General features: G+C 41.7%; 1 protein-coding gene across 1 annotated transcript in view; it reads left to right on the forward strand.

Moving 5' to 3' along the window:
- GLIS1 (GLIS family zinc finger 1) overlaps positions 1-15,477 on the forward strand; it is a 199,842-nt gene that overhangs the window by 100,919 nt on the left and 83,446 nt on the right. The window lies entirely within an intron of this gene.

Genomic DNA, 15,477 nt, shown 5'->3' on the forward strand with positions numbered 1-15,477 from the left:
AAACAAGTCATTGAGCCTCGGGTGACATTTTTAATCAAGAAACACAAAACGCATCTAATGAAATTCTTTTCATTCCTTCAGTTGAACAATAACCCATAGAATTGTGAGTGCAAAAGTTTCAAATGGTAGTTTAAAAATGAAAAAGAATCTTGCTAAAGATTTTAACTAGTTAAAAGACTAAAAAGAGTATCTTTAATTAGATTTTCAAGGTTTCTAGGGGCTTTTTTAATTTGCTAAACAGAGCTTTAAAAATAAGTGAAAACTATTGTTCTCTTCTGATCAAGAAGATGTAAACAACATCAGTGTTCCAAAAAGAGGATCTTGGGAATAGCACCATCTCTTCATCTGCCCACCATGATGACAATATGGCCAAACTAAAATAAAAGTTAATGACTTCCATTAAGCTTTCCACATGTTCAAAACAGCGATGATTTAAGACCCTAACTGAAACAGATGAAGCAAAACAAGTTTGACATAAGCTTCCAAATTGGGCCATGAAATTTAAAAAGACGTTTTTGTAATATACACATACGCCTGTGTGTGTGCATATACACACACACACATACACGCACGCGCAAACGAAACAAATGATTATGGCAGCAGGTTGTGTTTCTAGATAGGCAGCATTTTCAACTATATATCTATTTTGTTGTTTCGATCAGAGAATGATACAATGGAAAATCTTTGTGAAAAAGGTTAGATCAAGACAAACTTTTCCATGGCAAACTGTGGCTTTCTGTGGAGGAATAGCAAAATATGTTTATATAAAAAGCTTATTCTTTTTCGTTTGTTCAAGGAAATGCTTGCTGGCCTGCTACAGTTATGGGAGAAAGGAAGAAAAAAAAAGCAGTGTTAGTAATATTTTACTTGTACAGAGAAAAATATTCTCTGTTAGAGGTCATCCTGATTATCTTCTTACTTCTCCTGGATAAATGAATAATGTTATCTTAATATCTGCCCTGTTCAGTGAGTAGTCCCTAAAATAATACTGGAAACAATACAGTTATTTAGAGATCATCATTTAATTGTCCAAGATAAAATGGAAAGTCTTTAAGATTTACCTGATTCTCTTCTCTTTGAGCAAGAGAACTGACTTGCTCATTTCCAGAAATAGCTCAATCCCGCTTCGTAAATATGTAAACAAGCTTGAACTTCCTAGGAATACTTTTTGTTCTAAATCATCAAAGGATAATGAAAGCTGGTTGCTTCTTTCTAAACAAAAGTATAAATAAGCTGTGAAAGTGTAACGATTTTATTTTAGCCTACTTTTTGTTTTTGATGTTTTTAATCACCTACAAAGATACTAGTCTTCTCCCTGCTTTCTTCTCCCAGTTTTTAAAGGAAATGTTTAAAATGGTTTAGATGGTTAGCTTTGCTATGGTGATGAGAGGTTCAGTAGGCTCCACAGATGGGCAGAACTCTTGTCTTTTCTGTAATATACATATTTGACAGGTATTGTAGCAGATTTATAATGTTACATTTCCATTCTTTCAAGAAACTGCAAAATTTAGGCAAGTTAAACCATGTAACTCTTAGCAAATGCTAAAAATTCCCTCATTTCCGTTACTATGTTCATAAGAGAAGATTGATAACTTCTCAAGGTCTGGTGTTGCGAACAGGTTGCAAAAGCCTTTGTGTCTGCTGTCGTAGGCAGCTTCCATAGCACTGCGTATAGCCTGGGTGTGTGAGAACATAAAGGTCTGTACGCGGGACACCGCGGTCAGAATTAGGAGCTTAACATCGCGGAACTGGCAGTTAACTCCTTTATTGCCAGAATAACACCGTACCGCTGTCGTCAGAGGTGTCCGTGTTACCTGGTGACACACAAAGGTTACAAACTGCAGTCCTGGGCTGGAGTAAAACTGGATCCAAGTGAGCACATGAAAAATTGTCTTTGCAGCTTTAGTTTTCCACCCTGGAAAAAGCTTGATCTAGCAGGGACAAGATCTGAAGCTTCAGCACGGCTCCTTAAAGTTATTAATATCAAGTGGGATTATTTGCCCAGCGAATTCCATTCCACTTTGAACAGAGGTTGCTGTGCAGTGCTTCATTGTGCTCTGATGTCATGTCATTTTAAATGATGGCTTTTCTTTTGATGTGGTAATAATTGTGCTGTTACCGCTGCAAATTAAGAAGGCAATTCATTGTGTGTCTATTGAGGGCTGAGATTTTGTTTCATTTTTGCTGTAGCTCTGCTAAAATAACTTTACATCTCTTGGTATTTGTAGTGGAGATTTTCTTTCGCTGTTCACAATTACCCATTGTACTTCCTTTTAAAGCCGTTGATTTTGTTCCCCTCTGTAAGATTACTAGCTGACTAGGTATTGAACTGCTCAGGAGAGGCTAACAGCAAGCATTACCTCGCCCTCATACATAAAAGCGCTTTTCCATGTAAAATTATTAATTTCTTATGACAGGCTTTGCTACTATGTACTGTAATAGACAAAGGAATTTTGGAATTCAGGCTACTTGAGAACAGGAAATACATGAGACATTTTGATTGAAAAGTAAATGGTTCACTAAAACTGCAGTTAATCCTTTTATTATCTTTCCAACAGCAGTTGCCACAATACTTTCATGAGGTAAGCTTCCTCCAGTCCAACTGTAACACTCTCATCATTACAGCTGGTTTAAATTTAGCTAGCCTGCTTCTTTCTTTACTACAGACAGTCGACAGGCAAAACAGTATCTGGTGTAGAGAACTCCCGACGTTTTGAGTACATATTCTGCTCTCTCTGTTTCATTGCCAAAACCTGCACTCTGTGTATTCTGTTTTCATATTCTGTTAAATATTCTAATTAAGTGGTGCCTTCTCTTCATTGTATCCCTGAGTTTGGTTTTTCCTTGGGCTCTGCAAGTAGTCTAAAGGAAACTACCTAATCTCTTTGCAATATCCTGTTATGTTTCATACTTAACTCATGTTATTTTAGTTTTATTAAATTTGGGGTTCATCTGCATTATAATCAAAAATATATCCAAAAAAAATAATGATGCAATGCCTTTAAGACTTTAACTTCTGAAGATTAATTTCATGCTTTTTTAGATTTGATGTCCCAGACAATTGGAATTTTGATTGTCTGAGACAGCAAAAATTAGCAAGCTTAAATAGTTTTTATTCAAAAAAGAAAAGTTTCTCATAGCTACATCTTTTGCTATCTTCCAGTACTTTGGTGGGTAGAACCATGCTGCTCTCCAAATACTGTATCCTCAGTTTAAGCCTCTGTTTGCAAATGTAAATACAGAGCTGCTCATTTAGTTGTCTAGAATTATTTGATTTGGACAAGTCCATACTTGGCTTACCAATGTGTCCTCTTACACTCTTGTGGCTCCATAAAGAGTAGAAAATGAAGTTTCCATCACTATATGCATGTGTGCTCAGGGAAGCTCTGTTGCAAGCCTTCACAGACATGAGCAAAGGTAAGTATGTGTATCTTTGTGTAATTTCTACATGTGCGTTTTGTTTTAACAGAAATTGGGTTTCATAACTTGTATGAAATCCATGAAGGGAGATGGCCAGTGGTAATAGCTGTTGTAAATGTCTCTTATTTCACACATTTTAAAGAAACAAGTGCCTCCTGAATATGTTCTAGACCTGTTTGTCATGTCATGCTCCTACCCAGTTAAGATTGGAGCACAATCCTTTTTCTTGCATGTGTGCAAAATAGTCAGTTTGGGACCAGTTTTGATGCAATGATTTGGGTGCCAGTGTTGTACACAGTGAAATTCATAAAAGTACTGTGAGTAATCAGTTCTTTTGAATCCCTAAGGGGGTCATACTATAGGTACCCTATTGGACATGGGGAAATTGAGACATAGAGAAGATAAGTAATTTGCCTAAAGGCATCACTAGGCAATTTCAGCATTCCAAACCCAGATCTTATGTTCAAATCACTACATCACGTGTGCTAACCATTGGCCGTTCTACCTATGAAACAGATTTTTGTACAGATCACATAAAAGGTAGTAGTCCTGTAGAACTTTTTGTTGCTTTTATTGTAAATCTATGATGTAGGTGGTTTGACATGTCATAAACCTGTGAAAACTCCTCTGAGGACCAGAAGGCCTTACTACATTTGTAATATGTCACCCCACTATTACACTTACAAACAGAAAAGGGTCTACTGGGCAGATTAGTATTATTGCTACTGCTACTAAGGAAACCAGTGTGGAATCTCTGTTCTCAATAGATAGCAAGTAATATGCTGACTTCAGTCAGTGGGGAGCGTGTATTTAGCAATGCATGGTGAATATTGAGCTCTACAGATGAGGCTAAGGGACAATCCTGCATCTGTGGGAAAAATAGGTATAGATGCTTTACTTCACCTAAACAGTAAGCTTCCTCACCTGACTCAAGGTTGTGAGGGCCTGCAAAGTGTTTTCAGCTTTCCAAGTGAAGAGTGTAATGCACTGATGCCAGTGGAGTACTTAAAAAAAAAAAAAAAACATTCATATTAGTCTATTTTCCTTTGAAGTCAATAGTAGGAAGCATTCATTCTATCAAAGCTGCCTTTCCAGGGATCTCTCTTTATGTTCGGTCTTTCTGATGGCATTTGCCGATACTGTCAAGGAATTGAGCATTTAAAATGCTTGGTGATTAGAGGAGGAGTAGACAGCAATTCAGTGGTTTGCTGAAGATGCAATGTTTATTTGTTTATGAAAACCACTACAGATAATGTGACTGGTCAGATGGGTTTCAGCATGCCCCAGCACTGGCAGACAGTGGCTCTTGGCTTGGCTCCACATCAGCTATTGCTCGATGGCAGCTGGTGAGTTTTCGAACTCCTCCGCCTGAGTCCACAGGAGATCTCCAGACCAGCAGATCCTGCAGAGCAGAAGCTGTAGAAGCTAGAGGACCTCATTGCTTCTGCGTATGGGGCTGTGCCCTGTTTCGTCGTGGTCGAACAGCAGTGCCAGTTTGTAGTTCCTAGTGCCGGCAGGAGGTACAGCACAATAGTACAGCAGAACAGTCTGGTGTCTTAAGGGCTTTGAGTGTTGCCTTGTGGAGCTGAGCTGCAGAGGAAGGAGCTGCCCGTGTTTTCCCTGGGGCGTTATCAGCCTCCAGCGTGGCCCCACGCTTGCTGGCCTTGCCGGCGTTCATTGAAGTGCACCTGCTTTCGCGGGCCTCTAGAGAAAGGCAGAGGATGCTGGGCCACGTGGACTTTTGCTCTGATCGAACAGGGCCATTTTTCTGTGCTTTTGCAGCAGTTTGATGTGGGTTAGGTCTGGCAGGAGCACTCTCGGGTTTTTGATTGCCTGAAACTGAATGAATGCAAGTGGGGTAAATTCTGACTGCTGCTGAAGAAGGGTATTCCAGTTCACTTGCATACCTTAAAAGCTTTACGTAGGACACTGAAGAGGTCCTGATAAATAGGATATGCATAGTTAAAGGTATAGCATGTGGCTTCCACAGAGGGCTTTGTAATACGTTCTGTTTTTAGCCTACGAGGGACTTTGATTGCACGGGTTTTATTCCATTTGACTTGACAAATTATTCAGTAATTGAGAACCTGGTTAAAACATAATCATTCTGTTTGTCTGCAGTTTTTCTGGCAGATCCGTACAGAGCTAGTCACCAAGGCGTGTAGATGCGGTGCTCTCTCAGCCTTCTAAGAAATGAAATGAGGTAATAATCGTAATATCACCACAACGCTCCCTCACCCTGTGAAATGCACTGCCATAGGGTATAAGCAGATTAGTTAATATTACTGTGTTTTTCAGTGCTGAGTCATTTCCTCTAATAATGCTTAGGATCTGCTCAAGCTAAGATGAGAGGAATAAGCAGACACAGTGGTTTAGGGAACAGATAGCTTTGTGGCGCAAGGGTGAGTATTCTACATTCCATATTAGAAATTTTACAAGGTATTCTAGACTATTTTTTTCAAATCAGTAGTAATATCATTACAGAACAGAGTTGTGTGAAAAAACATTTGTGAGTCAGGGTCACATTCAATTGATGAGTGAATTTGGCAAATAGAATGGTGGGAAGATGGGGGATTGGACTGGAGGGTTTTGTTACTGTTGACATTTTCTAAACAGTGTAGCATTTTGAGAATAATGAAATACTTCTATACTTTAATCCAGCCTTTTTAACTTTCCATTTCAAAATGAAAAGAACTAAATAAGAGGAGTTTTGGGGGGTTGTGTGAAATCTCTTCCAATTTAGTTTATTCGGTGTTTTTATTTTGCTAGAGCAATCCCCAAACAATCCTGTTTCAGCTCATCCTGGAGTGATTTATCCCTTCTACAATGTTTTGATTTGACTACTGAAAAATATATTATTTACATAACTCCAACTGTGACATGATGATCTGAGTAGAGGAGAAATAATCCGTTTTCCTCTAAAGCAGCAAATGTTTGTCAGAATCCTAAATACTTTGAGCTATTGAGAAATATCCAGCAATGATCTGATCTGCAGAGAGTATCTTTAAGACAAAAAGTTTTCTTCCTTTAAAATTGTTCCCCATGGTGACTGTGCTGTTTGCCACCTTTATGCCACATAGATGAGGCAATTGCAGCTGAACTCCTTCATACTCAAAGTCATTCATGTTTTTTGTCAAAATAATGTAGCCTAAAGTATGCCCAAATTTAAAACTTGAAATTTATTAGTTGTGACCTGCAATGTGTGGCTGCCAGAAACCAAAATTCTAGGTATTGCTCCCAGGTCTTTTGGAAGATTTCTCATGGGCTCCTTTCCCCTTCCCTTTGCCCAGCTTGCACAAAAATGACATCTTGTTACCACCTTATCCCCTTGTCACCGAGAACTCAATAAGTAGTGATTCTTTCCCCTTTTAAGACACTGAGAATTATTTCCAGCTCTATTGTGGCCTGGCTCTGGATGATAATGCACATGCAGGTTTAGTCAAACCCCAGTCTCAGCACAAACCCATAAACCTCTCATGAGGCATCACCTTTTGAAGATATCTTGCACTAACTCACAATTCATTCCAGCTGCACAAGATCACTTTTTTTGCGGTGCAGATCAATGAATTGTATCAAATAATCACATCTGAGGATGCAGAAAGGGAAAGGCTTTCCAGCCTCCAAGCACTGGCTTTGCAATAACTCTTCAGGATTTCTTTTGCTCATCATTCCCTGTGTAGCCAAAGTGTGACAAGATTTCTCTCTCACTATGCATCCTGTCTGAGACTGAGCCATCCATCACTTTCACTATATGAATCTGTGCAGGAGTAAAGCTGAAGCAATATACCCTTAGCTAGGCAGACGCATTCCCCATCTAGTCATGTGTTTTGCAGGGCAGTAAATGCGACCGTGAACTACCTGCTACCTGCAGGAATATCTTAAAACATCTCAAAGATGTGTCCAGCTTTTTAGTCCTAAAACTGCAATTCTTCAGGGTCCCGAATGATTTCAGTAGGGTGAGCTGTCTCCAGGAGAGGTGGGTAAGAAGACTACTGTAGGCAATGTGCAGTAACCTAATATCTAGGAGCAATGACAGAGGACTTTGTTTTTTCATTACAATTTCATTTTTTTAAATTGTGCATCTGAATATTATTAATCTTATCATTTAAAAGATGGAGAGCTTTAAAGTTCCAAAATGTTAAACAAAGTCCTTGTGTCTATGTTTTTGAGGTTAAGTGCTTGGCTTTATTTTATTTCTGTGTATGTGTTCTGTGGGGATTTTTATAAATAGCATGGAATTGTTCTGAACTCTCTGTGATTTAGCCTTTCTGAACACCAGTTAACCTCAAGAAAGAAAAATAGCTTGAATCACCTGGCGGAGAGTTTGGTGAAATTAAAAAGCAGTAATATTAAATATTGTTTAAAAACTGTGCCAACGATATACTCATTAATGTCTCTTATTAGGCCAATACATTTTAATGCTCTATATTAGTGAAACATATGTCATTTAATAAAAATTTAATCTGTACTTGCAGGCAGCACAAAGGCTGTATAGTATAGTCTCAGGGGAGAAAGAGGAATTTAGTGCACATTAAAAACTTTATGCAGTCCTTTACGCAGTTGGATCTCAGTTCTAAATGTGATGCATTTGCTTGTTACTTGTTACCAGCAACAGTTAGCCTTTAACAATCGGATGAGAAATAAAAAGCCATAGTTCCCCAAAGCAGGGTGTTTATGTCAGCTTGGGCTTCATAGTGGGCTAAAGCCTGAAACCTTCGCTTGCTTGTTTAGCAAGTAGTCCAATGGGCCTAGTAATAAAATCATGTGTTATTTAAACTTAGTATACCAAAATTTACCTTCTGGCCTCTGACAAGTCACATTCAGCATGATTTTCCAAAGCAGACCCTGATTTTGGATAGCTCTATTTTGGAGGTCCCCAATGCAGATAGGGCACCTCTGAAGTTGAGGTCCTATTTCTTCAAACGACAGTATAAGTGAGTTACTGAAATTTCATGAGTACTTCTGGAAATTCTGACCTTAGATATTTCCTTCCTCAGATTCCTCACTAGTACAATGAAATAAAACTCTCTGAAGCGTAGTGAGGTTGAGTAATCCTGGTGAGTTAGTGAGGCCAGTAATGCATCTACAATGCCATTTTGCATCTGTAATGGCTCCTTCTGCTGAGAATATCAGAGATTTTCCGAGCTGCAGCCTGTGCAGCATTCCCTTTGCAATGAAAGCTACTGTGCCCAAATTCCAGATACAGAGAAATTCATGCAAACTACTCTGCTACTTTCTGTCCCTGTTTACATTGGTGTAATTGTGAAGAATCCCTGAATATACACCAGGGTGCATGAGCCCAGAATGGCTCAGCCACAAGGTGCCAAAAGCCACACATTGAGTCTCTGGCAGAAAAGGCAAGAAAAAGAACTACTGCTTCCTGAAGTGTTTTCTGCCTATTTCTTAAAGTTGGTGTGAGGCCTGAGACTGTGCACCTCTGTTGACAAATAGTGAATCTCATGGGTTAAGGCCCTAGAAGGAAGGGGGGTCCAGGAGAGCTGGCTAGTGTTCAAACATCACTTCCTCCAAGCTCAAGAGGGGTGCATCCCTATGAGTAAGAAGTGCAGCAAAAGGAGCAGGAGACTTGCATGGGTGAGCAAGGAGCTCTTGGCCACATTCAAACAGAAGAAGAAAATACACGGAATGTGGAAGAGGGGACAGACTACTTGGGAGGGTTACAGGAATGCAGTCAGAGTATGTAGAGATGCGTCAAGGAAGGCGAAGGCCCAGCTGGAATTGAGTCTGGTGAGGGATGTTAAAGACAAGAGGAAGGGCTTCTTCAAATACATCAGCAGCAAGAGGAGGAGTAGGGAGAACATGGGCCCGCTACTGAATGGGGCGGGGGCCCTGGTGACAAGGGATACAGAGAAGGCAGAATTCCTGAATGCCTTCTTTGCTTCAGTCTTCACTGCTGAGGGCAGCCCCCAGGAATCCTGCAGCCTGGACGTGAAGGAGAAAGTCTGGAGAAGGGAAGACTTTCTTTTGGTTGAGGAGGATAGTATTAGAGACCTTCTGGGCAGGCTAGACATCAACCAATCCATGGGCCCGGATGGGATGCACCCACGGATTCTGAGGGGGCTGGCGGATGTTGTTGCCAGGCCGCTCTCCATCATCTTTGAAAGGTCCTGGAGAACTGGAGAGGTGCCTGAGGACTTGAAGAAAGCCAGTGTCACTGCAGTCTTCAAGAAGGGCAAGAAGGAGGACGCAGGCAACTATAGGCCGGTCAGCCCCACCTCCGTCCCTGGAAAGGTGATGGAACAGCTCCTTCTGGATGCCATCTCCAGACATATGGAGGAAAAGAAGGTGATCAGGAGTAGCCAGCATGGATTCACCAAGGGGAAATCCTGCTTAACCAATCTGATAGCCTTCTCTGATGGAGTGACTGGCTGGGTAGATGAGGGGAGAGCAGTGGACGTTGTGTACCTTGACTTCAGCAAGGCTTTTGACACTCTCTCCCATAACACCTTCCAGATAAGCTCAGGAAGTGTGGGTTAGAGGAGTGGACAGTGAGGTGGCTTGAGAACTGGCTGAAAGGCAGAGCTCAGAGGGTCGTCATCGGTGGCGGGGAGTCCAGTTGGAGGCTGTGGCTAGTGGCATCCCCCCGGGCTCAGTCCTGGGTCCCATCCTGTTCAACTTTTTCATCAACGACCTGGATGAGGGAGCAGAGTGCCTCCTCAGCAAGTTTGCTGATGCCACCAAGCTGGGAGGAGTGGCTGACACACCTGAGGGCTGTGCTGCCGTTCAGAGAGACCTGGACAGGCTGGAGAGGTGGGCGGAGAGGAACCTCCTGAGGTTCAACAAGGGCAAGTGCAGAGTCCTGCATCTCAGGAGAAATAACCCTAGGCAGCAGTACAAGCTGGGGGCTGACCTTGTGGAGAGCAGCTCTGCCGAGAAGGACCTGGGAGTGCTGGTGGATGACAAGTTGACCATGAGCCAGCAATGTGCCCTTGTGGCCAAGAAGGCCAATGGTCTCCTGGGGTGCATTAGGAAGAGTGTTGGCAGCAGGTCGAGGGAGGTGGTCCTGTCCCTCTGCTCAGCCGTGGTGAGGCCTCATCTCGAGTACTGTGTCCAGTTGTGGGCTCCCCAGTACAAGAGAGACATGGAGCTACTGGAGAGAGTGCAGCGTAGGGCTACGAAGATGATCAGAGGGCTGGAGCACCTGCCCTATGAGGAACGGCTGCGAGAGCTGGGCCTCTTCAGCCTGGGGAAGAGAAGCCTGAGGGGGGAATCTCATCAATGTGTACAAGTACCTGAAGGGAGGGTGTCAAGGGGACGGGGCCAAACTCTTTTCAGTTGTCCCGTGTGACAGGCCAAGAGGCAGTGGGCAGAAATTGAAGCACAGGAAGTTCCGCCTGACCATGAGGGGGAATTTCTTCCCTGTGAGCGTGATGGAGCCCTGGAACAGGTTGTCCAGAGAGGTTGTGGAGTCTCCTTCTCTGGAGATATTCAAGGCCTGCCTGGATACAACCCTGTCTACCATGCTCTAGGTGACCCTGCAGAGTGGGGAGGTTGGACTAGATGATCTCCAGAGGTCCCTTCCAACCTTACTGATTCTGTGATTCTATGATTACTCATGTGAGTAAAGGTTTGCAAGACTGGGATTTTATTCGGCTGTACAGTGGCTTTCAAAGAAAATGTGGCAACTGCAGAGCGCTCAGCAGTCTGTATTTAATCTTCAGGACATTTGTATTTTCTGTTTTTGGATAACTGAAAGGGGGCTTCAATTCTAATAGCTGTACATTTACATCACTGACATCTGTCATTGCCTGACTTTTCTGTTCATATCCTTGGGTTGATTGTGGAATCAAGGAACTATATGAGTTTTATTCTTGAGTCTACTTTTGTTGTCTATAGGCAATGTCTTCCCTCCATCTCCTTTTTTATTGTTGTGTACAGATAACATATGTGTGAAGAGATCCTACACTCAGGTACAGTGTAACTGCAATGTTAAATAATTGATTTTGATCTTTCTTTTGAAACTGCATCCAAGCCATTTAAAAGTGGGAAATGGAAAAAGCATGTTCTCATAATCCAGCTCAGTAAAGTTTGCACAACTGCTCTTTGTTTCGTCATCCCTACAATAAATCTTTCATTTTTGCCAGTTAAGAATGCCTACTAAATCTGCAAATGATTACTTCCCTGAATTGTGTTGGGATTCTTGCAATACATTTTTCTTACATGGGTAATGATAAAATAAGAGTCCATCAAAAATATTTTATTGCCTGGCAGAGAGCCTTTTATGAAATAGTTTTGATTCAAGGAGATTCTTCCAAATGTTTTAGAACCATTGCTTACAACTTTCCTTTAACCCTTGCATGGAGGGCTGCCAGGCCCTGGGAACGTCAGAAACAAAGTCAAGTCAATCAGCAACTGGTAGAACGTGGGACTTGGGTATCAGTTTAACCTGCAGCCTTGGACTCGGAGTGAGAGCATGCTGCTTCAACATGTACTTGTAAAGGGTATTATGTTACTATTAGATTAGAAAGCTGATGAATGTCAGACTGGTGGGAACCTTGTAAAACTAATCTGCTGTGTCCATGTTGATATGATTTCACTCTCTGTTTTAGTGTGAGAGAGAGAGAGATAGATTGAATATTAAAAAAGGAAAAAAAAAAATAAAGAAAAGAAAAACATCAGGCAAAAGTGATAGAGCCTTCAGGGTCACTGAGTCCAGCCTCTGTGATCCCGGGTATCATGTCACATTACATAATGCCGTCAGTACTCCCCGAGGGACAGAATACCTGTATGTCTGTGCTACTGAGAAAGTATAGTGTCAACACCTTGCCTGGCAACTCAGGGTATTTCAAAGTCATGTAAAGCAAATCCTGCCTTATTTATCCCACTTTCAAAATGGGTACAGCTACATTTATCTGCCGCTGGGCAGTAACTGACTGGCTGCCATGATTGCTTTACTTTTCCTTATAAAGAGACACAGTCTCAACCTGGCTCCCTGTAGATCTCAAGCACACTGTCTCCACGTAAAACAAGGCCCATGTGGCTACTCTGGGCATGGCACAGTCATAGCGCATGAAGACACACACTAGTGTTGCAGGGACACGGGGTCTGGCAAGAGATCTACCTTGTGATCTTTGCTTGCACTCACAGCACACCAGCAGTAGACCTGACTCAGTGTGGGATGTTCTCAGCAAAACCACATCTAATGTTTGACGAGTTGCCCACTTGCCTCCTTGCAATAAATTCTCTCCCCAGACAAGACATGGAGTCTTAGTAATGTAGCGCTGAAAAAGCAGAATATGTGAAAAGATGTAAAACTATAACAGTTATTCACAGACTTTCATCTTTCTGCACATCCTCAAACATTATGACATTTTTAATTGCATGGTCGTGGTGGTCTCAGAGTTCACTGTTTACAATGCTTTGGTCTGACTAAACATTTCTAGCATGTGTTTTGTCTTCAAGAAGTGAAAAGCTGACAACAAACACACAGAAACCTCACATGCATCAGATGCACAGAGCACATCAACTTAGTCAGTGCAGGTCTTCCAGCTAGGTGGATGCCAAATAGCATCCCTTCCATTTCAAAATGACAAATCCTCCTCTTTCTTACTGTGTCTTTCTTACTTTGGGGCTGAAATGGTATCTCGTATTATTATTGATCATTTTTTGTTCAAATTTTGAAAGGAGAAAAGAGGAAGAGCTTCCAGGTGAGAAGAGAGTGTGCAGAATTGAGAGGCAGAGGTATTGGAGGGACACAGGGAACATCTGACCAGGGACCAGAGAGCATGAAAGGTCAGATGAGGGATTCTATATCATCTCTTGTCACAGATGGATATTGAAAAGCAGCAAATTTAGTAGTTCTTAAAAGAAAGAGCACAGAGCAAAGTGGAGTGATCGGGGTGGAAGGAAGCCTTGTGATTCAAGGGTGTTCTGTAACTGGACTGTGATATCCCATACGGTCTGTCATCTGCTTTTAGACAATTTGTAGCTGGGCTGCTGGGATGACAACATATTTAAAACATGAGTATTTGTAGTAGCATTACTTCATTTCCAGTGCTGTAAAAATACCAATCATATAATGGGTAGCTGCCTGCAAGTTCTCATAATTTCAGCTGTTTTGGAATTACAGGAGTTCTGTTCCTTCATGGCAAGTGTCCATCTCTCATTTTAGCATCTTTGGCACCCGCCTAAAGGATGGGAAATTAAAAAATGATAAAGGAGACAGAGAGAGTCTTTTAAGGAAAGATTAAAGGAATTAAGTAAGGGCTGGGGGGAGAGACAAGAGGAAAGGGAGGGATTGTTTAGATGAGGGTAGAGAATATAAGTAGGGATAATCAGACGAAATCAAGCAAAGGAAAATTTCAAGCTAGTCTTTCAGTAAAGGTTTCCTAATAGTAAGGTGTATTTTAGAATGGAACAATTTCACAGTGGAAATAGTGGATGCCCAATTGTATGAATAATTTAAGCTAGACTATGAAGAGCTGGAAAATGTATTGTAGAGAATCATCTTGAATGTAAACTTGGTTATTCCTGATTTCTGACATTCTGTGAAAAAAACATTGATTGAGTCATTAGGCATAAGATAAGGGCCTATATTAACAGGCACAGGAGAACAGTTTTGAGCCTTCAGATGTCTGCACTCTCACAATATTGCTTGCTTACTTTGTCCTCCTGATGTTGCTGAGATAGCTGGGAATAGCCACAAGGCAGGGGCTGCTCAGCATTCCCTAGGATTTGGGCTGCACTGTCCTTCCATGCATCCCATGGCCAGAGCATCTCACAGATGCTTCCCTGGCACACTGGAAAACATGACTGGCTAGAGCAGCCGGTTTACCAAGAAGGATACCTTCTGTGCTGTCTTGCCCTTACCAGACTTGACCTTTATAGAACAAAATGTTTCTTCTCACCATTCTTCGCTTTGCTTTTCTTCCCAGTGAATGCTATTGTGGCGCCAAGACCATTGTGCCACAAATGACCGTGCCATGACATAAGGATATTTTATTTCTGCTGTGAAACTGGGCAGATAAAGACTGTAGGTTGAGCACAGCAGCTTGACCTGCAAAGTCCTGGTCCAACTTCCTGAAATGTCAGGCAGTAAAATCCAAGTTTTGGTCGAAGCGTAACATTTCCGTGTGTGTTGATCAGTGTCCCAGAGCCTGGGGTTTGCTCTGTGTTTTGGCTGGGGAAGGGCAGTGGGCACAACTGCACTGTGGACATGGGAGCTGCACAGCTGGCGCATCACCATCAAGCATGAAAACAAAACCTCAAGGGACAGAGTGAGGATCAGCTGCTTCCTAAACACCTCCTTTGATAAAACTGTACCCTATGTTTGTCAGTTCATCAGCATCTCTGAGCAAGATAGACATGGCAGGAAAGAAAGATAAAGAAAAGCGGGAGAATGGTACCTTCCTGTTTACATTTGGCATGGACTGGGGTTCCTTGCAAAGCTATTTGCTGAGCAGGAAGTGCAGAGCACACCAGCTCTGTTTGCTTTCAGTTTTTGCACCAGCCATTTTGAACAAGTTGTTTGTCTTTAGGAGGTGAAAGCACTCTCTTTAAGAATTTGTCTAATGGATATACTTAGGCAACAGAGGACTATTTTTGCAAAACACCAGAGGTGCAAACTTAGAAGGTAGCTTAAGCTTGTTTTAAATATTTCAGATTGTTAGATATAGTCTCTGTATATGGAAGTTGTTTTAGGAAAGTCTGTATTGAAACACGTCTCTGAATGGCGAGAGAAAAAAATGGGTATTGCAGTCATCCCAAATACTTTCAATTTTGATTGTTTATAGCAACGCTGACAGAAATCAACACTATACACAAAACTGGTTTTGAAACTACTCTTTTTTTTTCAGAGTTAATGACCCACAGGCTAATGGAAATTCGCCAGTTTTTACCAGCTGGGATCTGGCCTGATTTTTGCTGGGAATGAAAAGTGCAAGGCAAAGAAACGGTTAGGTTTTTTGAAAGTCTGTAATGGTTGTCTTCTTTCATTATTATATAGCCTTTGCTTTTTAGTATATTGTGTTTGTGATTGACCTGTACTTAGCGGAAATACCTGCTCTGTCCATGGAAAATATAATGCACTCGGCCAGGAAT

The sequence above is a fragment of the Rhea pennata genome, chromosome 8 (genome assembly GCF_028389875.1).
Source record: "Rhea pennata isolate bPtePen1 chromosome 8, bPtePen1.pri, whole genome shotgun sequence".
Classification (NCBI taxonomy): Eukaryota; Metazoa; Chordata; class Aves; order Rheiformes; family Rheidae; genus Rhea; species Rhea pennata.